Below are 22,153 nucleotides of genomic sequence, written 5' to 3'. Positions count from 1 at the left end.
ATTTAATAAATAGAGGACATTCAAGTATTCTTGATGAAAAGGCAAAGGCTGAATAGAAAATTTGACAAGAGAAGCATCAAAAAGGTAAATAGTAAAGAATTCAATAAGGTTAAACTGTTTACATTCTTATAAGGGAACAATATACTTGTGACTCTTGTGAACTTTCCCATTATTAGGACAGCTAGAAAGAGTATACATAGGGAGAAAACTGAATATGAGTTGAATATTGTGTGATATATTAAAAAAAGTTAGGGGTGAGAAAGAGGAGAAATGGGGAATAGGGAGAGAATAACTAGAATGGGATAAAATATCTGACATAAAAGAAGCATGAAAGAGCTTTTACAGTGGTAAGGAAGATGAGAGAGGTGGGTGGGAACCCTTGGACTTTATTGTCATCAGAATCAAAGAGGGAATAAATCACTCAATTTGGGCATAAAAAATATCTTGGCCTGCAGAAATAAAAGAGGAAGAGGAAAAGAAAAAGGAGAATGCTCATAGAAGGGAGGGCAGATTAGGATAAGTACTATTCAGAAACAAAATACTTGAGGATAGGGTGAAAGAAGAGTGATTATAGGATAAAGTAGGTAAAAAATAGTATGGACAGAAATTCATAGTAATCAGAACTGTGAAAACAGGGCAACAATCAGGCACAATTTTGGGATATCTGTGATGGAGAATGCCATCTGTATTCTGAGAAAGAATTGTGGAATTTGAACAAAGACCGAAGATTATAACCTATAATTAAAAAAATGTTATCTTATTATGTAATTCTGATATATCACATACTATGTGTTTCTTCATTAAGGAAATGATTTCTCTCTCATCACATTCAACTTAGATCAATGCATACTATGGGAATGATGTAAAGACTAACAAACTCCCTTCTGTGGGGGGTAGGGGGAGGGAAGCAAGACTGGGGGAAAAACTGTAAAACTCAAAATAAATAAAACCTTTCTAAAATTAAAAAAAAACAGTAGTTTTGCAGGTAAAGATTTCATTTCTCACACACACATATACAGAAGTAAGTCAAATTTATAAGAAAACAAGTCATTTCTCAGCTGATAAATGGTCAAGGGATATGAACAGGCAGTTTTCAGATGAAGTAACCAAAATTATCTACAGTCAAAAACATGCTCTAAATCACTATTGATTAGAGAAATATAAAGAACTCTGAGGTACCACTCCACATCTTTCAGATTGGTTAATATGGCAAAAAAGGGGGGCAGAGCCAAGATGGTGGTGAGAGGGAAGGAATTCCCAGAAATTCATCCCTCCAAAGCTCCAAAAGTCATAAAATTATGGCTCTAGACAAAATTTAGAAAGACTGAGCAAAACAATTTCACTCCAAGATAACTTGGAAGTTCTGTGGGAAAGTTCTGTTTCACTGGACTGGGGAATGGAAAGAGCTATGATGCAGTTGGGCAGCAGACACACTGAGCCAGATCAAACCAGTTCCAGCCTTCCAGGAACAGACCATGGGGTATCTGGGTCCAGGTACTTTTGGCCCAGGGTTCACCTGGATGGCTGGAAGGGTCAGTGAAAGAACTCCACCACACCAGAGTGATAACAGAGCCAGGGTTGGCATCATTCTTGGAGGAGCTTTTGGTGGGAACTTGCAGAGCTACCCAACAACTGCTTCTAGAGTGCTCAGTCCACAGATGGTAAGAGGGTGAGGAGAGACTGCAAAAGTCTCTCTGCTATCTCTGGGCAGGACTATGCTGCTTTGCCCATACTCAGATCCTGGTTGAAGTCTGCCCCCCCACCCCCATGCTACCATAGAGGAGCAGGGATGCTTCTTACAGCTCCAGGGTACAGGGGAATACTTGTGGTCCTCCATAGACCAGAGAGACTAGGAGAGCAGTCAGAGCCTCTTATAAGACCTTAAAGAAATTGAGCGGGGAGGGTATCCCCAAAAAACCCCAAAGCTTTGGAAGTGCAGTAAATCAATAATAGACTGAAGAAATGAGCAAACAACAGAAAAAAAAGAACCTGACATACAAAATTACTTTGGTCCCATGGAGAATCAAAATACACTCAGATGACAAAGTCCAAGCTTTTGTATCCAAGCCTATGGACAAGCTCAAAAAAGACTATGAAAAGCAAGCAAGAAAGATAGAGGAAAAGTTGGGAAGAGAAATGAGAGCAATGCAGGTAAATCATGATAATCAAGTCAGCAACTTGGTGCCGAAGATACAAAGAAAAAAACTGAAGAAAATAATGTTAAAAACCAGTTTAGATTAAATGGAAAAAAAACAACCCAAAAGTCAAATGAGAAGAATGTCTTAAAAAACAGAACTGGTCAGTTGGAAAAGGAGATAAAGAAGTTCTCTGAAGGAAATAACTTCTTCCAATGTAGAATGGGGCTAGAGGAAGCTGATGATTTTACAAGAAATCTAGAACTAATAAAACAAACCCAAAAGAATGGAAAACTAAAAGAAAATATGAAATATCTCATGGGGAAAACAACTGACCTGGAAAACAGATCTAGAAGGGATAATTTAAAAAATTATTGGGCTACATGAAAGTCACAAACAGGATAAGAACTTTGACTTCATTTTTCAAGAAATAGTCCAGCAAAATTGCCCTGAGATCTTAGAAGCAGAGGGTAAAATACAAATTGAGGGAATCTACCAATTACTTTCTGAGATTCCCCTCCCCCCCCCCAAAATCCCAGGAATATTATAGTCAAATTCCAAAACTCCCAAGCCAAAGAGAAAATACAACAGGCTGCCAGAAACAATTCAATTACCATGACACTACAGTCAGGATTACACAGGATTTGGCAGTAATATGATATTCTAGAAAGCAAAAGGGTTTGGATTAAACCAAGAATCAATTACCAGTGGAACTGAACACCTTCCTTCAGAGGAAAAGATGGATTTTTCAATGAAACAGGGGACTTTAAAACTCTCCTGTTGAAATGACCAGAGCTGAACAGAAAGTTTGATCTCCAAGTACAGGACTCAGATGAAGCATAGAGTGAATGGGAAGGACTAATTATAAGGAATTTAATGATATTGAACTGTATGTATTCCTGCATGGGAAGAAGATATTGATAACTCATGAAACTTTTCATTATAAGAGCAGTTAGAAGAAGCATATATAGACAAGGCACAGTAGGGAGTTGAACATAATGGTATAATATAAAGTTGAAGTCAATGGATGATAAAGGAAAGTACTGGGAGAAAAGGAAAGGAGAGGTAGAATGGGTTAAGATATTTTACATAGAAGAGTCAAGAAAAAGCTTTTGGAATGGAATGGAAAGGGGGAAGGCAAGCAGGAGTGAGTGAGCTTTCATTCTCAGAAATAGCTCAGTGAAGAAATAATATACACACTCAATAGGGTATAGAAATCTATCTTACCCTAGAAAAAATATGAGGAAAGGAATGAGATAAGGGGAATGGGGGAGGGGGAAGTAGGTGATAGAAGAGAGGGAAAATAATGAAAGAGGGTAATCAGATACAACAAACTTCTGAGGAGGGATGGGGTGAAAGGAGAGAAAGAACAGAATAAATAGGAGTGAATAGAATGGAGGGAAATACAGCTAGTAGTAGCAACTGTGGGGACAGATACTGGAGCAACTTCTCTGATGGACTTATGATAAAGAAGGCAACTGATTCCAGAGACAGAGACTATGGTTTCTGAGCACAGACTGAAGTATATATATATTTTTTTCTCTCACTTCATTTCTCTTGAAGTTTCTCTCTCCTTTTGGGGAGGGGATTTTAAGTTTACTTTCACAACAAGATAATTGTAATATTATGGAAATAAACAAATAAACTATAAAAATATGGCAGAAAAGGAAAATGAAAAATATTGTAAGGGATGTTGGAAAATTTAGTCAAATGCACAGAGTTGTACACTGGTTCAACTATTCTACAGAATAATTTGGAACTATGCCCAAAAGGCTATAAAACTACACCATGCCCTTTCCATTCAGCAATATTACTATCAGGTCTGTATTGCAAAGAGATTAAAAAAAGGGGAAAGCATCTATATATATTCAAAAATATTTATAGCAACCCTTTTAGTGGGGGCAAAGAATTGAAATTGAGGGGATGCCTACCAATTAAAGAATGACTGAACAAGTTAAGGTCTATGATTGTGATGGAATACTATTGTGCTATAAGAAATGATGACCAGGATATACTTAGAAAATCCCAGAAAGACTTAAACTGATTCAAAATGAAATGAGCAGAACCAGGAAAATAATGTACACAATAACAGCAATATTGTTTGATGATCATCTATGAATCACTTTAGCTATTCTTGGTAAAAACAATAATTCAAGACAATTCTGAAGGATTCATGATGAAAAATCCTATTCGTCTCCAGAGAAAGACTTGATGGAATCTGAATTTAGATCCAAACCTAACTTTTTTAAAAAACACTTTATTTTTTTGTCTTTTGGTCTGTTTTTTTTCTTGAAAATCATGATTAATGTGGAATTGTTATTCATGACTCCACATATATACACATATAACATATTAAATTGCTTGCCTTATCAATGAAGGGAAGAGGGGAAGAGAGAGAGAGAGAGAGAGAGAGAGAGAGAGAGACTGGAACTCACAATTTTAAAATGCAAATGTAATAAATTGTCTTTACATATAATTGAAAAAATAAAAAAATATAAAACACTGTTTACTTAACACTCTTCAATTACTTTTTTTCAATTCTAATTTTTTAATTGATATTTTATTTTTCCAAATACAAGTTATGAAAGTTTTTTCAGTATTCATCCATATATTTATGTATATTTTTATGTTACAAAATTTTCTTCTTCCTTCCCATCTCCCCTCCTCTCAGCAGTGAGCAGTAAGGTTAACATTGTATGTACTTATTTTTGGTAAACATGTTTCCAGATTAGTCATTTTTGGTATGAGGAATTAGAATTATGGAATAGAGATACATAAGAGATAATTTTTATAAATTATTCATCAGATGCTGAAGAGTTCGATTATTTCTTTATTTTGTATACTTCATTTTTATCAACTTTCCTATCTTTTTAGCCACTATAAAATTCATATAATAGCATGAAATCTAGTTTTGCTAGTCTTTATTCTTTTGCTAATTTTGAAAAAAGAAGATTCTTGATCTTTTGTTCCTTCAGATAAATTTTGTTATTATTTTTTATGGTTTGAAAGTTTTATTGCTTAGCTTGAATAGATAAGTTAAGCAATGTCATAATTTTTATTTATTAGCATGACCCATTTATTAGCTATTAGTTTCTCTTGAAACTACACAAAAATAGTAGTGACAAAGACTATCCTTGTCATTGTAAAAATATTATATTATTTTCCACTTGTGAATAATCTATAACTTTCTTATTTTCCTTTGAGAGTTCATTTCTGACTTATTCAATTTCTTTTTTCTGAGATTGTTATTTAAATTATTTTTTGTTATAGTTGTAAATATCTATCCATTTCCTTTGAGTAATCATTTTTGTTGACATGAATTGGCAAAATATTTTGAAGTAATTCTTACTTTCTTATTTTTTTGAGTTACCTTTTTCATTTTTTTATATCAGTAATTTGGTTTGCCTTTGAAAAAATCAGATTAACTAATAGTTTGTCTATTTACTTTACAAAACTATTTTGTTTGTCCTTTTTTATTCAGGGCAATGGGGTTAAGTGACTTGCCCAAGGTCATACAGCTAGGTAATTATTAAGTGTCTGAGGTCGGATTTGAATTGAGGTCCTCCTGAGTCCAGGGTTGGTGCTCTATCCACTGCACCACCTTGTTGCTCCCTATTTTGTTAGTTCTTAATTATCATAGTATTATTATTAATTTAATAATTTTTAATTTTAATTTTGTTGGATTACTTTCTGATTTTCAGATAATCCTTTTTATTTAGCTTTTTTATTTCTTACTTTTCTGATTTTTTTTTAGTTGCATACCAATTTTCTCTCTTTTGTTGTTGAAAATGTTTAATGTTGTAAATTTTTCAAGGGCTACTTTGGCTGTTTCTCAAAATGTTTATATGTGGTTTCACTGTTATTTTCTTTAAGGAAATTTTCTATCATTTCTTTTAAATTACAATACTTCAGATAGTGGGAAATGAGTTATACAATGCATATTCCTTACAATATCAGGCTTGAATGAGATAAAAATGGTTTCATGGGAAGGTCAAGCAAATGTTAAAATGATGAAAATGTGAGATTGCTAATAACATTTATATTCTAAAGTGTGGTCCAAGTTGTTCTTACATTATTAATTTCATAAAAAAGGAGGAATTCTTAGGACCTGAATGTCTTGAGGAAGTTTTCAATTATTTCCCAATTGCTTATGTCCACAATGCTATGAACAGAATGTTATAGATATTATCATCCTTATTTTACAGACACAGAAACTTAGACTTTGAACAGTTTATAATATGCTTGGATCTAGACAACTATTTAATCCTCTGAGGAAGGATTAGAATCCAGGTCACTTTGAATTCAATTCTTGTTCTCTATCTATCACGGGTTGGAGAAAAGAGAGCAGTGTTAAAAATTGATACTGATATTATGTTGTTTCAGAAGTAAAGTCTATGGTCCAACACTCCCATATATATGAAATCACAAAAAGAGCACATGCTTTTGTAACTTTGTATGACAAAAGCAGAGGGCAGGAGGATAGCAGCTAGAATGGAAAGAGCAAGAAATTAATCTGGTCTTAAAATGTATGGGATGTAGCAAATTCATATTTTCCATAACACTAAAGTGTCAGGGGAAGCTGACTCAGACTTAAGGAATGTAAGACAGCGAGTTCTCAAAACTGCAGGACTTTATTTTTTCTTTAGCTTTCCAAACATTCTACTGCTTTGAATCCTTCTTACCTTGTCATAAATTCATGTTTTTGGAATAACTCTATTACCAAAAGAAAATATCTACATATGTTTTCATACATCCAGGAGATTCCAAAACAGCTACCTGAGAGACTCAAAAATATTATAGTATATTAGTGACACTAATAATACTTTAGTTAAACACACAGGGACAGGAAGGAGTTCATAGATTTAGAACTGGAAGGGACTTTAGAGGATATTTAGTTCAAACCCTTTATTTTGAAGATGAGGAAACTCAGGTCCCAAATATTAAATAACAGAAGAAGAATTTGAGCTGATTGACTCTGACTAGAGTTAGTTAATATTTCCCTATAGGAAAGTGGGAAGTAAGGACAGAAACCAGTATAGCAAAGAAGCACCAATCTACTGTTCTCATAAAATGAAGAATTCAGTGATAGATGTTTAAGCTCTGAAAATTCATGGAATGATTGTGAGTAGACGATTCTTTTTTTTATGAATACTATTTTTTATACAAGAATAATTCAGTCTCCATAGAGACTGTCAAAAATTGCCAATGTTGACTATATTTCAAGTTGTCATGGCGGGGTATTGGGAAAAGTTTTCAATTAGCAATAATTGCGCCTCAGATAAACCTAATTGACTACGATACTGCCACTGTGCAAAGCTGAGTAGATGATTCTTTTGGAAGTTTTGATCTAGAAATCTAAGGCACCCCTAGAGTTCTGAGGTCTGACACATGTAAGGACAATTTTGCCTACTCAAAGTCATCATTTAATAATATTACAGATATAGAGAATAGGAGAAGGTGGCACAATAGATAGAGCACCAGACTTGAGTTAGTATGTTAACATGTTTTGTTTTCAGTTGTTAGTAAAATCCATTTAGATGAGAGAGTCTAAGTCAATGGATTCTTTTGAGAGTGCTGGGAAGAAAAATAATATTAAAAGACAGACACAGTGGATAGAGTGCTAGACCTAGAATTAGGAACATCTGAATTTAAATCTGCCTCAGACACTTACCATTATGTAGTCCTGGGCAAGTCACTAAACCTTTGCTTCAGTTTCCTAATCTGTAAAATGGGGGCAATAACAGTTTCTACTGTGAGGAGAAAATAAAAAAAATAAAGTAATAAGAACATTTGTAAACAAGTGTTTGGGGACACATAGACAAGAAAGGTATCAGTCAGTTTTAGAAATTAATTTTAGAAATTAATCTATTTGTTGGCCAACTCTTCATGATCCCATTTGGAATTTTCTTGGCAGAGATACTAGAGTGGCTTGCCATTTCCTTTTCCAAATTATCTTATAGATGAAGAAACTGAGGGAAATAGAGTTAAGTGACTTGCTTAGGACCCTATAGGTCTGAGACCAATTTGAAATCAGGAAGATAAATCTTCCTGATTGCAAATCCAGCATTCTATCCACTCTACTACCCAGTTGCATATACTATCTATACCTCCACATGTATAAATGGAAAAATTAGGGGTTCAACTGACTATAGTTTTTTTTGTTTTTAATTTTGCACAAGCTAGCATAGCTCAAGTTCCAGGTGCTACTTGATGGTCTATATAGCTATAGCAGCCAAACCAAAGCCTCCTCATAATAGATCCACATGGGTCTCCAACATGGCTTGTTGAGGGCAAGTGCAAGACCAAGAGCAATGTCTTATCTACTTAAACCCATTGTCTATAATTATTCATATTTCCTAAGAACTTGTATTGTTTAATTCTTTGGCAACTCTTCCCTCTTCAACACCCACCCACGTTTAATCTAATCAAGTCTAATCTAGTGAGTGACTGCCATTCAGTAAATTCTTTTTTTTTTTTTTGTAAGGCAAACGGGCTGAAGTGGCTTGCCCAAGGCCACACAGCTAGGTAATTATTAAGTGTCTAAGACCAGATTTGAACCCAGGTACTCCTGACTCCAGGGCCAGTGCTTTATCCACTACGCTACCTAGCTGCCCCCTCAGTAAATTCTTAAGTGCAGCTGAGTTTCAGTTTTCAGCTGTGACTTTTGAAGTTCCAGCCTACATATCAATTTAAGTAGGTGATCCTCAAAGTTGGGTTGTCTTCCAAAGGTTGGTTTGGAAGTTGCCTTTTGGACCTTTGAATACTTTTGCCTTTAGGTTAATCCATGATAGTTTTAACACACCAAATAATTGAAATCCTATGGTACTATGGGGATGAGAGACATAAAGGTTTTTTTTCCCCCCTGAGAATTCTGGGAGGGAAAAAAACAGAAGAGTTTGTTTCTTCTCTTGTGCCATATGGGTAGCAAGGATTGAGTGGCACATCTGATCTGATCTCCCCTTCCTTCCTTCAATTTCTGAAACTTTAGAGGGATGTTGTTGCTGGATGGAATGATTTAGATTTGTGAAGTACCTGAGATATTGCCAAGAGCTGAGAATGATGGTTGGTGAGCCAGTCCAGTCTGGGTGAAAGAGCAGCTTCTCAACAACAGCCAAAGTTGTGTGGATTCTGTTTTCCCTTCCTTACCACAGAAGAAGATACAGTGAGAAGAAACTGATTCTGTTGCTGTGGCTGGTTACATGAGTTGTCAGATTGTTACAATTTACTTACCTTTTTCCTTTCCTCTCTTTTCCCCCTTCTTGCTCATTGACCTTTCCTTACTATCATTTTATTCCTCTTTTGGTAAAAGAAAATCCAATGACTATTAGATCCTTATCTGATGAGATTAATACTAGGGAGGCAGGTAAGGATTAGGGGAGAAGTTCTGATTGGATTTTTCTAGAGCTCTTAAAATTTTATTGTGTCATAGACCCCCTCAGGGCAGTCTGGTGAAGTACTTTTCAGAACAATGTATTTAAATGCATAAAATAAATTACACAGGATTATAAAGAAAATCAGTTATATGAAAATGGTCATATGGAATTTAACAGTGTATTAAAGCTAGAGAGTCAATGAATAATATATAGGATATTTGGAAGAAAAAAATAAAAATGTTCCCATTACTTCCTTATTTCTTTTTATACAGTTGCTAACTTGGTAGATTAAATGATATAGTTTGTCTAAATTTTAGCAAAAGTATCTGTTTCTTTTTTCCATGGTTTCTGTGTGTGCTGATGAGCAAATGATCTTGGATTTGGGTAAAATGCCTGGTAACTACTATTCTTGCTGTGCTATTTTACTAAATGCTTTTGCTAAAGAGCTGAGTTTGTTAAGAGGAAGCACATAGATGGCTAGAACCCTGAGTAATATCCACCAACTTTCAGGGGACACTAACTGCTAATGCCAATATAGGTGAGGGAAATGAGCAAAAGAATCCTTTAGATTGGCATGGAATTATTTTGCATTGTAAGATTCTCAGTTCTATGGTTTTCTATTTTGTTGGGAATGAAGATTTCCTACATTTTGTACATTATCCATTTTCAACAACTCTATGGAGCAACCAGTGAATTAATGCTCTTTGTTTTTATGAAGATTTAGTACATAATATATTAAACTGATAATGATATACTTTTATTATGGCAAATGGGAAACATTGCTATCCTTCTGTCTTCCAAGACTATTGATTGAGAATAATAAGAATAAGGTATGAGATAGACAATATGCAAATAAGCTAAATAACAGGATAAAGTGAAAATAATCAAGAGAAGGAAGGCACTAGAATTAAGAGAGATCAGAACTATCAGTGATCAATCAATCAGGGGTCAGAATCCTTGCTAAGACTATAGAGAAAGTGCCTACATTTGTGACCTACATTTGTAGAGGGAATTTCTTCATTTGGTAGTTCCATTTATCAGTGAATTCATAGGTCCAACCTATCTGTATTCCCATGTATATATAACTTATGAGTCAACATTCCTAACTTTTGGTTTACATGGACTGGGTCCAATTTTGGGGGACTGACACCCTCCCCCATCTCAATCATTTCCCTTTTTGGCTCATTATAACCCAAGCTCTGGGAAATCTCTAAATATAGTTCATGTTTAGGTCTCCATAGATGTGAGCAACAGGGTTTCAACTCCTATATAAATACTCAAGGTAATATTTATGGGGGATGGGACAGTCTTTAGTCATTTACACAGGAAATGTAGCAAAGGCAAATAGCTTGTTGAAACCCATAAATAATCAATACACCTTTCCATCTTTTGTAATATCCACTTCCCTCCAGGGTTCTAAAGTCTTCCAGATGTATTGTATTACCCTGTGGTTAAGGTTTTTCTCAGGGAAACTGGAGAGACAATCTGGAGAGATAATCTCCTCATTCTTTTACCATTAGATATACACTGGCTAAATTTAGGGACCAAGTATTATCTAAACTTCATATTTCCCTTAGTACTGAACTCAGTACTTGACATTATTTAATGTTTTTTAATAACTAAGTCTCTAGATGTCCTCATAGGTACTAACTTTTGTAGAATAAAGAGCTGGAAAGAACTTGAGAAATCATTAAATTCAGTCCAATCATTTTAGATCTGAGGGAAATGAATTCTCAATTTCATATAGATAGTAGTGAAAATAGGATTTGAATCCAGGTTATCTAATGCTATATCCAGTACTCACCAAGCTAAATTTTAGCTTGCATGGAGGAAGTGGGGAATGAGCAATTAAAGAGATGCTCTGCCCTTACTAAGCACTTTACAAATATCTCATTTGATTCTTCCAATAACCCTGGAAGGTAGGTGTTAATATCATCCCTATTTTACATTTTGGGAAACTGAGGCAGACAAGTTAAATGACTTGCCCAGGGTCACAAGGTAGAGTCTGAGGTTAAATTTGAAACACTCTATCTACTATACCACTTAGTTATCAATTATCACACTTAGCCTCTTGCAGAAAATAAGGTATGACAGATAGCAAATATAAGATATTTAATTTTTTTTAATAGATCTACATTTGATGTAATGCCCTGCAACATTCCTCTTTTTAACTCTTGATGGAAACTTTTGAATTTTCTAACAAAATGACTGCCCATAGGAGGTACTAAATGAAAGTCATTACTTCAAGATTCATGGCTCATAGAACCTGACATTTTTTGTGTCATGGACTCCTTTGGCACTTTGCTGAAGTTTAAGGATTCTTTCTCAGAATGATGTTTGTAAATGAGGAAAAATAAAAATAAAACAAGAATGGTGAAAATAAAGAATTAATAATTGCTGTATCCCCCAAATTCACAGACCTCTTGAATTTTTTCAACAAATCCTTTGGGAGGGGGGTCTGTGGACCCCAGGTGAAGAAGTCCTGGTCTAAAGGAATAAACAAAGGCCAAAACTTCCTAGACATCTGGGACAGTTAATATATTCTCCCTAAAAGGCTTTCTTCTTAAGCATTTCCAAAGTGTGCTGCTAGTTGGAAATTAATGCCATCATATAACATTCTAAATTAAAACTCTCTTTCAGGCAGAGAGGGATATTGCTCCTCAGGGTCACAGCAAACTCCCCAAATTCTATGTCAATGCTTCCTTACAAAGAACAAGATGAATAGGATCAACCTCCCCAGGTTCTTGTGAGCTTATTTCAATTGAAATGAGTTTAAAAAATAGCTGCCAGCTGGGAAACCCCTAACAATATGAAAAATGCTGCATGTTCTTTCTTTGTTTTTAGATAGGAGTGTTGATTGCTGTTGGTGATGTCTGGAAAACATTTAAAAAATCATTTTCTTTGAGAGAAATCCCTCAGTAATCAATTCCTCTAATCACAAATCATTAACGTAGCATTTTCTTTTCCATTTTAAAGATTTCTATGCTCAAACTGTGCTTGTTGACACTGCTTTGAATACTTACTATAAGCTTTCAGTACTCAAGATAATACTTAGAGAATCTTCATACATGATAATGAGATAGTTTCTGCCTTCAAGTGTTTTTGGTCATAAGATTTATAAATAAAACAAATGTTTGGATTTCAATTGACTTTTTAAAGATAAAACAATGTATTTATTTACTACTTTGGAAAATGATTTCTTTTTAAAATGTTTTCCCTATGGCTAAACATATTGTGATATATGAATGTAATGTAATATTATTGTATTATAAGAAATGATGAGCAGGTGAATTTCAGAAAAATCTGAAAAGTTATGCATGAGTTGATGTTTAGTGAAGTGAGCAGCACCAGGAAAATATTGTGCACAGTAAAAAGCAACACTGTGTGATGAACAGCTATGATAGACTTAGCTCTTCTCAGAAATACAATGATGTAAAACAATTCCAAAAGATTCATGATGGAAAATGCTATCCACATCCAGAAGCACACTATTTTTGCTTTTTTCATGATTTTTCTTTCTTTTTCTTTTCCTTCTTTCACATGACTAATGTAGAAATATGTTCAATATGCTAGCACATGCATAATCTATATCAGATTGCTTGTTGTATTGGGGAGAAATAAGGAGAGGGAGAGAAGGAGAAAAATTTGAAACTCAAAACTTATAAAAAGTCAATGTTGAAAACTATCTTTACTTGTAATTGGAAAACATAAAATGTTACTTCCAAAAAAAAATCCCCCCAATATTTTTTTACAACCAAAAAGTGTTGCTATGAATATTCTTTTATATATCAAACTTTTTATTGACCTTCTTGAAATATATAGTGTGATCACTGGGTCAAATTTTATGAATTGTTTAGTCATTACACAGAATTACATATAGAAACATACAGGAAAAAAATTAAGGTTTCCATACTTGTTAGAAAATCTTTGGTCCTTCGATCACTTTGGTCTAGCATGATTATTTTACTCTTTAATTCATGGATCTGCCTATATTTTAAGAATTAGCTTGGCATTTCACTTCATATGCCAGTGAATCTGCAGATGAACAACCATCAGTTTATGGTTCATCAGCTGGTCCTTGGTGTCTGGTTCTCCTTTCTGTATAGTTCTTAGGAATATGACTAATTACTCTGTAAAACTCACTGAATGTTGATGTCCCTGTCATTTGAAAAACAGCTGAAAACTCATAGTTAGATAACATGCCTGAATTAGGCTGTTCTCTTCTTTGCATCAATAAATTCTAGACTGTGCCTTGCTATAAGTTGCCAGCAGTCATTCTTTCATACCCATGCACAGAGACAGGGCAAAAAGGACTTCTCTTTTTTTTAGAATTTGGACAAATGAAATTGGCATAGTGTAATAATAGGTTTAGAAATCTCAGTTCTTCTGTCACTTCTCTTTTTTGTCCAGTACCTCACTTAGGCACTTCAGGTCATCTGAAAGACTTAAGAGGGAATGATTTTCACTTCAGGCATTCACAGAAAGCTTAAGATGGGGAAGATCAAGAGTCTTTTGTTGACAATTCCTTGACTCAGCATTTAACAGCTTTTATTTAGTGTGTAGCCCTAGTGACCATGTAATGGTCTTCTTTTTCTTTTATTGACTTTTTTCTGCACATCATTTTGAGATTAAATGATAATTATAATAATACTAATACTAATAATAGCTGGTATTTCTGTAATCCTTTAAGGTTTGCAAGGTCCTTTACAATTCATTTTATTTGATCCTTACAACAATTTTGTGGGGTAGGTACTATTGTTATTCCCACTTGACAGATGAAGAAACTGAGGCAAATAGAGGCCAAGTGACTTGTTCATGGTCATACAGCTAGTAAGAATTTGAGGCAGGAATTGGACCTGGGTTTCAGACTCTAATTCTTATAAAACTGATGGTTGTTTGAACAAGCCTTTCACCAGCAATATCATTTAATGTAGTGCTGGCCATATCGTGACACTATTTTAAAAAATTTGAATACTTTAAAAGAATCCTTTTATAACATGACCTGTTTAGATGGAATTGTATATACCACTGTTTATGGACTATTGTGTGTGGGAGCATTGTAAATTATCTTCACCTGGTGTCCTTGAGCACTAGAGTCTTGTCTTACTAAGAGCCACAGGAGTGGGAGTGGATTAGAAACTGGGAAGGGATTTAAGCATTGGTATTTGGTTCAATAAGCAGAACACTTGGAGATCTTGATGGAGAACTTGTCTCCCTTGTCATCCTTGTCTCCTGCCCCTCCAACACTCACCTGGGGAAGATTGAAGGAGTCCAGAACTGGGACTCAACATACCACAGATGAAATCAACCCTTATCACCTTCCTTGATCTCTCTGATTATCAGACAAACAGGAAAAGGACCAGGAGAGAGAATTGTCAAGGGAAGGAAAAATAATGTTAAAACAGTTAGATCAAGGAAGATGATATGGGCTGAGGAAAGGCCAAAGAATTTCAGTCTCAATTTCTTCATCTGTAAAAATGAGGAATTGAACCATATGACTTACTTCAGAGATTCCTTGTAGATTTAGGGTAATACTGAATAGCATTGGAGAGAATGATGGATTCAGGAATCTGATCATAATTAGTTGAGATGTGAAGAAGAGAAAAATTCAGCAGGTAGTTAAGAAATTGCTTGATTGACAATATCAACATTATATATGGAGCCAATTGTATAAGGGTTTGTGATGTTAAATGTTATCAAGGTAAACAAATAAAATTAGGAGGCAGTCAGCCACAGGGTTAAGGATGTTGAATCCATGAAAGTTGAAGGAACTAAGCATAGCCTAGAGAAGAATTGACTTGAATGTGCAAATAGGAATGGAGAAAAATGATAACAGTTCTCATGTCTGAAAAGCTAGAATATGAAGGAGCGATTAGATTTGTGTTTGGTCAGGGGTGGCTAGGTGGTGTAGTGGATAAAGCACCAGCCCTGGAGTCAGGAGTACCTGGGTTCAAATCTGGCTTCAGAAACTTAATAATTACCTAGCTGTGTGGCCTTGGGCAAGCCACTTAACCCCGTTTGCCTTGCAAAAACCTAAAAAAAAAAGATTTATGTTTGGTCCCAGAGGGAAGAACTAGTATTAATGGGTAGGAATTGCAAAGAAGCAAATTTAAGCTTGATATCAGGGAAAAAAAGACCTTAATTTTTAGTTGTCCAAAAATGTGATGGGCTATCTAGAGAGGGGCTAGGTTTCCTGTTACTTAAAGCACAGGTTACATAACCAGTTATTAGGTGTGTTATAGCAGGGATTCATTTCATATATGTGATTGACAAGATGGGTGATCTTTAAGGTCTCTTCTAATACCAAAATTCTGTGATTCTGTCAAAGATCAGATTAAATTTTTTTGATTAGTAATTTATATGGCAGCTATGTGGTATACTGGATACAGCACCAAGAATGAAGTCAGGAAAATCTGAGTTAAAAATCTGACCTCAGACACATTACCTCTATGACCCTGGGCAAGTTACTTAAACCCGTTTGCCTCAGTTCCTCCTCTGTTAAATGAGCTGAATAAGGAAATAGTAAACTATTTCAGTATCTCTGCCAAGAAAACCCCAAATGGGGTCACAAAGAATCAGACACGACTGACAACAATAGTTTTAGATAACAGAGAATATTAAGAACTTAAGATAATAAAATAATATAAATTGGACCTTGAGGTCCCATCCTCTACTTCCCAGCAAATTATTCAAGACAAACAAATTACCTACTGGAGTAAAGATTCAAAAGGAAGGTGATTTCTTGGCCTCTGTTCTATTTTCATGAATTTGTTTTTTCCCACATGTTCAAATAAATTCTCTTTGACTTAAATCCATATTTCTTTATAGGGTTGAGGAGAATAGTTGATTTCATTACCTATTTTCAGATTCTTTCATACAATCCCAAAGTTCATTTGAAATCAGTTTTCTGAAACTCAAAATATATGAGCAATGCAATTCCTTTCTTATTTTCTATAAATGAATAAGACCAACTTTTGTCCTTCCATGAAGGATTTTCTCTATAACAGTGTGATAAATTACTGGTAGAAGGCAAGGCAACAACAGATGATCCCCACTGGAGTAAATGCCTAAACCATGCATGAAACTGATCTGAAATACAGCTTGCCAATGGCTAACATCTGTGTTGACAGCAGGGCAAAGCAAGGCAGTTAGAACAGCCAAACTTAAGTGGCAAGAAAAATTTCTTTCTTTATATAAATATCATTTGTCAAGGATTCACACAGAAAAATCTCTGAATGCAAGGAATATAGTATTCAAATTTCTATTGGCTGGTAATAGAAGTAGGAGTAATAGGGTTGCTGCCAACCCCATAGCACATTAGAGAGGGAATTGATGGAGTTAGCTCATTTTGAACACAAGACAGGTACATTTTAAAAAAGATAGCAACCTTTTCATTAATATTTTTCACTTTAGGGGCGGCTAGGTGGTGCAGTGGATACAGCACAGGACCTGGAGTCAAGAGTACCTGAGTTCTAATTTGGCCTCAGGCACTTAATAATTACCTAACTGTGTGGCCTTGGGCAAACCTCTTAATCCCATTTGCCTGGCAAAAAAAGCCTAAAAAATATTTTTCATTTTGGGAAATGACAAAGATATAGTAATTTGCTCAGAGTCACATAACTAAATGAGGTCACATGATAAAAAGAGAAGAAAATTCACAGAGATATTCCTCATAGTATTAATATGTGCCTACTCTTCTGTCATGATGTTTAGAAATGCTTGAAAGTCGTTAGTCATGGACATGGACAATTATGACAACCAAAGTCAAATTTAAAGTGATTAACTATGATAAATAGCTTTAAATAAGTTTTTTTTTTAACACAAAAACTTCTTCTCCAAGTCAGGCATCAATTCTAATCACCACTGTACTAATATAGTTTACTGAATAATAGGTAATTTCTAGATGGGGATCACAGAATAATGCAAGAAACCCTAGAGGTCATCTGGCCCAACCCCTCCCCCAATTTTGTAGATGAAGAAACTGCATGCTCAGAGAGTTTAAATGACTTTTCTAATATCACATATTTAAATCTGGCAGATCTAGACTTTGAATTTAGATCCTTGAATTCTGCCTCCTCCCTCTCTACTATCTTCTCCCTCCCATTTCTCTAGTTGTCCAAATTCTGGATAATAGGTTTCTCCTTCTAGCTCTTTTTATTCTCTACTTTCTTTTTTCTTTCTTTTCCCCCTATACCCCTATACCTCTTGCTTTTAACTGGCAACAATATGGAACTTATGTAGTGAAGAATATTAAAATATCTGTCAAAGATTCTTTATTGCTTAAAAGATAAAATTCATACTCTTTGGTTTGATATTTAAAATTCTCCATGATTTGTCACTAACTTATATTTCTATCTTTAGTTCTTTCTACATCCTTCTAAATTCTCTTGACAATAAACATAGCCCATGAATTTTTACCTCTATATCTTACTTTTGCCTGAAATGCCCTCATGAATGTAATAAAATATTATTGTACAGTAATGAACTACAAATATGAGAAATAAGGAGAAGCTTGTATAAACTTATGAAGCATGAAACGATAAGAACCAAGAGAACAATCTCCATTGTGAACAGTGTAAATGAAAAGATCATTAAAAGGAAGTTGAATTCTGAGTAATGGAAAAATCATTGAAGATCCTGTAGTTGTCCTTTGGTAACAAAGGGGACCATATCACCAAGTAATTGGTAGTGTGACTTGCACAATTATGTTTATTATAGTGAGGGGTATGCTGTGCAACCATCCTTCACACTTACCTTTTTTAGAACCATTTCACTCTATAACCTGATGTAATAATAGGAAGCAGATTACTGGTGATAGTTTGGAAGCTCGGGGAGTCTCTTGAATTGGGTTTGTCTTTGAATTGGTTTCTCCTTCTCCTGTATTAGCTAGGCATCTTGGCATACCATCAATGCTGAGCAAGCACCAGAATGTGGTTTCTGTTGATGAATGTGACAACTTTGTATAAAACCTGTCTCTTGTTGGATTAATCATCAATATGACTTTTTCTTTTCAGCCCTCATAGAAGACAGAAGGTGTGCTACTAGGATAGAATAGAATAGATTTGTTCCACATTGTCTCAGTATTAGGTGCATTTAATTAATGATTTTCATTTATCACAAAGAATGGTTCAATCTGAATAAGAAATAATTGTGAAATAAATACAAAAGGAACCAATTACATACATTATATTCATATATAAGAGTGAAATTTCAATACATCCTTATATTAATCAATCAATAGCTAAGGAAATCAATTCAAACTATTCACCAAAATACTGAAGCTGAGGCTTAAATATTTTGACCACATGATGAGAAGTTGGCAGTCATTAGAAAAGACCCTGATGTTGGGAAAGACTAAAGAGAAAAGGAAAAAGGGATGTGGATGAGATGGATAGATAGTGTCATGGAAACAATGAACACAAATTTGGTCAGACTTTGAGAGATAGAGTATAGAAGGACTTGGACTTGACATGTTATAGTTCATGGGATCACTAAGTCAGATACAACAACAAACAAGCTCAACATCAAAGAACAATTGAACAACAACAAAAGCATCTTTCTGACTCCAAATCCAGCACTCTATCCACTGCAACACCTAGCTGCCCTGATATGAATATAAATAAATATAATGAAAGAGGAATGGGTCGACTTCATATTGACCTTGTGGGGGGGACAGTGAGTTAGTAGGTTCTCTCTTTTTGAAGGTGTTCAAGAAAAGACTGGATGACCATTTGTTGGGCATATAATAATGAATTTTCATTTAGTTTTGGATCTGATTGCCTCTGAAGTCTCTTGCAACTCTGAGATTTTGTGATGCTGATTGATAGATAGTAGTTATTTCAAAATCAAGTGTCAGATGTACTTATGCAATTGACTTATAGGAGGAAAGGTCAAAGTAAATACCAAATTAGAAGAAAAATAAAGATTATATTATATTGCTTGAAGCAACTCTCACCTAGCCCATTTAAACAATCACTGGCTTTTAAAAGTGGGTAAAGAACAAAAATATAGAAAGTGATTTTGCCTACCATCATTTCTTAGAGAAATTTAACCAAATGTAAAAGTTTCTGCAAAGAATTCAGAAAAAAGTAGGCAAGCTGATCAAATAATGAGAATGAAACAATAAATGGATAATTTCCTTAAGGAATAGGTTCCTTAATGGACCTATCCAAATATTGGCACTACTATGATATAAAAAGAGCAAGAGGAAAGCTATTAAGCAACTTGGGTCATTCCTCTTTGTAGGAATTATAGAAAAACTTAGATTAAAACCACATAGAATGGAGAAATAATCTCATGAATATGAGAAATATCTCATGAATCCATCAAAATAAAACATGCACCATATCACAAATACTGTGATCAACATTTAAGTAGGCAGCAATCCATTTTTTTTATAGTTTCAACCCATAGCCTTGGAACTATGAGGGATAACTTTATAGTATTTTTTAAGATAATGGTTTCATCCTTGAGTCTAAAACACAAACAAATTAAGGGATATTTTTGAAGAACTAGTTAGATACAACTAGTTAGTTACAACTGATAGTTTATAATTAAGTTACAATTTTTAAAAAGCATTTTGCCTATGAACAATGATCCTATTATGTTGATCTGGAAATGAAAGTTAACTTAGGAAACCATCAGTGTTTTAAAATTATTTTAAAGTAAAAATTATTTATTCCTTCAATATTTAATAGGCGTTAGAGACATGGGAGACACTGGCATAGGATTGCTCAGCATGATGTGTCTATATCAAAAAGCAGAATTGTAGTAGTTCAAATGAAACATGAGATGAGCAAATTTAGAGACATCTCTACTACAAATGTTCATATGAACCATTTGTTCCTGAGGTGTTGTAAAATCTTCTGAGCTTATATTGTTTTGATCAGCCAAAGTCAGGCACACACCTTGTCCCTAACATAATGATAATATTTTGGTCCTCTTCAAGCACAAAAGCCAACAACCAATTAAGCATTAAAATATAGTACATTGTGGGCCACTAGGTGGCGCAGTGGATAGAGCACCAGCCCTGTAGTCAGTAGGACCTGGGTTCAAATGTGAACTCAAGATTTAATAATCTGGAGAAAATAAAAATAGTGTTTGCTCTTAAGCAACTTGCATTCTGAACTGCAATTCTTGAATTGGTGGATATAAACTCCTTATAAGTAAAGATTGTTTCATTCTTTGTATCTGTATTCCTGGTGTATAGGACAGATAGATACTTTATAAATAATTGATGATAGGTTGAAAACTAATACAAAGTTTTTTTCTTAAAATGGGGTTTTTCATTAAAAAGTTTCAAATAAAAATTTCAAAAGGTTTAGCTTTAAGTAGGGCTTTTTCTTTTCTAACTGAGTTGATTACAGAAATATCACAAGAAAAGTGCTTATCTACATAGAAAAATCCCATTGCTTAACTGTTTAGTAATTGAAGAAAAAACATTCATTTCACAAGGTTGCCTAGGTTTGACCCTGGGGAAGACGATATTAATTAGGAATATCTCCACTTAAAATAATTGAGAAAGAAGCCTTAGAAAACACTTCGGGTGTAATTCTCTATCTTAACTTTTCTATTTGGACAGACTGGTCTGTTGGTTTTTTTTGTCTTATGGACAAAAATTTTGTTGGCATCAAATGTCTTTTATCATAGATATAAATATGAATAATGGAGGAATAAACATTCTCACTAAAGTTTGAAGAAATTTTATGCAGTATCTTTTGGTTTTTGAAAATTTGCAAGCAGAGTCCTACTATGGGCTAAAGATGGCATGGACCATATTACTAATTTGTTACAGGGTTAAGAAGGTAAATGATGAGATTAAAATAGAACTCATGAATCAAATGAACTAAGTTTTATTTCTTAAATTTAGATTTTTCATGGACTAATTTTTATTTCATATTTATCTTGTGTTAAGGGCTAGGTGGAATATTTTAGAAATTAATTTATTCCTTTAAGTTTTTTTTGGTGGGGGATTGACCTGAAGAAAGTAAGGCAGCTCATACCTCAGTTTGTTTCAATTATAAAATGGGAATAATGATGGCAATTAGAGGGTTGCTCAAATAGTTGTTTTGAGGTTTAAATGAGATAGTATTTGTAAAGGACTTAACACAGTGCCTGAAATAGTAGGTACTTAATAAATTATTTTCCCCTCCCTCCCTATTCTCTTTTCTTCCTTTCCATTTCCTTTCCTTCTTTTTCCTTCCCTTCTTTTTCCCTCCCTCCCTCCTTCCTTCTCTCTCTCTCTCTCTCAATCTCTCTCTCTCTCTTTCTTTCTTTCTTTCTTAAAATGAGAATTAGACCAGATTTCCTTTTGGTTCTCCCTTATCTTTTCAGCTCTTGGGTTACATGCCATGAAAGCTTTAAAGATGTTCTTTTGTTTACTCTTTAATTAAAGTCTAACACAATTCACTTTTTTTAAAAATTGTTTTCAACAGCCAATTTCCATGGGGAGTGAATTCTGACTTTACTCCAGGGAAATAATCTGTTTTCTTCTGAGTGACTATTAGAAAACATTCCATACCACATAGGGATTTTTGGAAAGAATATCTTTAAAGTCATTCATTGGGCTAAACTACCCCAGCTGATTCACACTAGTAAATTTCCTAGAAAAAGACTTCTGTCCAAGTTAATTATATCATTTCAGAG

The 22,153-nt window shown here is 34.4% G+C and overlaps 1 protein-coding gene and 1 non-coding gene across 3 annotated transcripts in view; both read right to left on the bottom strand.

The window, feature by feature from the left end:
- Positions 1-22,153, bottom strand: part of RHOJ (ras homolog family member J) — a 124,651-nt gene that overhangs the window by 65,819 nt on the left and 36,679 nt on the right. The window lies entirely within an intron of this gene.
- LOC141523141 (U4 spliceosomal RNA) lies at positions 7,313-7,453 on the bottom strand. Its single transcript, XR_012478351.1, has one exon. It is a non-coding gene; the product is annotated as a U4 spliceosomal RNA (small nuclear RNA).

This window comes from Macrotis lagotis, chromosome 4 (assembly GCF_037893015.1).
Source record: "Macrotis lagotis isolate mMagLag1 chromosome 4, bilby.v1.9.chrom.fasta, whole genome shotgun sequence".
NCBI lineage: Eukaryota > Metazoa > Chordata > Mammalia > Peramelemorphia > Peramelidae > Macrotis > Macrotis lagotis.
The sequence above is the reverse complement of the archived record's forward strand: the minus strand, read 5'-3'. Positions and strand labels throughout refer to the sequence as shown.